Source organism: Arachis ipaensis, chromosome B09 (genome assembly GCF_000816755.2).
Source record: "Arachis ipaensis cultivar K30076 chromosome B09, Araip1.1, whole genome shotgun sequence".
In the NCBI taxonomy this organism is placed as follows: Eukaryota; Viridiplantae; Streptophyta; class Magnoliopsida; order Fabales; family Fabaceae; genus Arachis; species Arachis ipaensis.
Genome location: NC_029793.2, coordinates 36,098,489 through 36,099,342, shown reverse-complemented (window position 1 = coordinate 36,099,342; position 854 = coordinate 36,098,489).

The following is an 854-nucleotide window of genomic DNA, read 5'->3' as shown; positions in this document are numbered from 1 at the left end:
AAAAGATGAAGGAAAAGCATGCAAAAGTGGAGGAATATGAAGAAACGAAGATTAGAAGAACTCCTAGTTGTGTGTACTCATGGGTCGTGCGTAAGCATCTCTTCCAATTTGTGCGTACGCATGGGTCGTATGTATGCACGACTCGCAACGCGTGACTCACTTAAAATGGCACGTGACTCACGATTTCTGGCCTATTTTGGGCTCAATCTAACTCATTTTTGAAGTATTTGAAGCAATCAGAAAATCGCATTGACATAACTACAAAAGCATCATCATAATGAAGGAAATTGTCTAAATCATAATATTTCTACCCAGTTAAAGTAAATTAAACGGTTATAACTTCAGCTGAGTTTTCAACTAAAAGTATAATCTTTTAACACCAAACAATAATCAGATAAACACCAAACACTATTTGAGCACCTCACATATTCAATCAAACAATCCATAAGAGATTTTCTAATTGAACAAAAGGGTATTATAAAAAAAATTTTTGGTATTAGAGGAAGGGACCAACAGTTGAAGCAATTGGTAGAGAGTGAGTTGATCCACACAAGAGCCCAAAATCAAAACAGAAACCTTCTTCAAGCTTTGAAAATTGAAGTGATGGAAAAAAGGGGTCGGATTTGAGGTTCAAGACAAGGAAGGAAGTGAAAAAAGAAGATGATGATGCCAATGATGAATAGAGAGCAACTCTTGTATTATGAAATGGAAAAGTTATGTTTTTATAGTTTGGTTTGTGTGGGTCTGGGTTGAGAGGAGGGAAGAGATGTTGAGATCAGAAAAGGGACAAGGAGACAGTGTTTTGTTACAAGTCAAAAAAATGTCACAAACCCAAAAAAGTTTCATAAATGGAA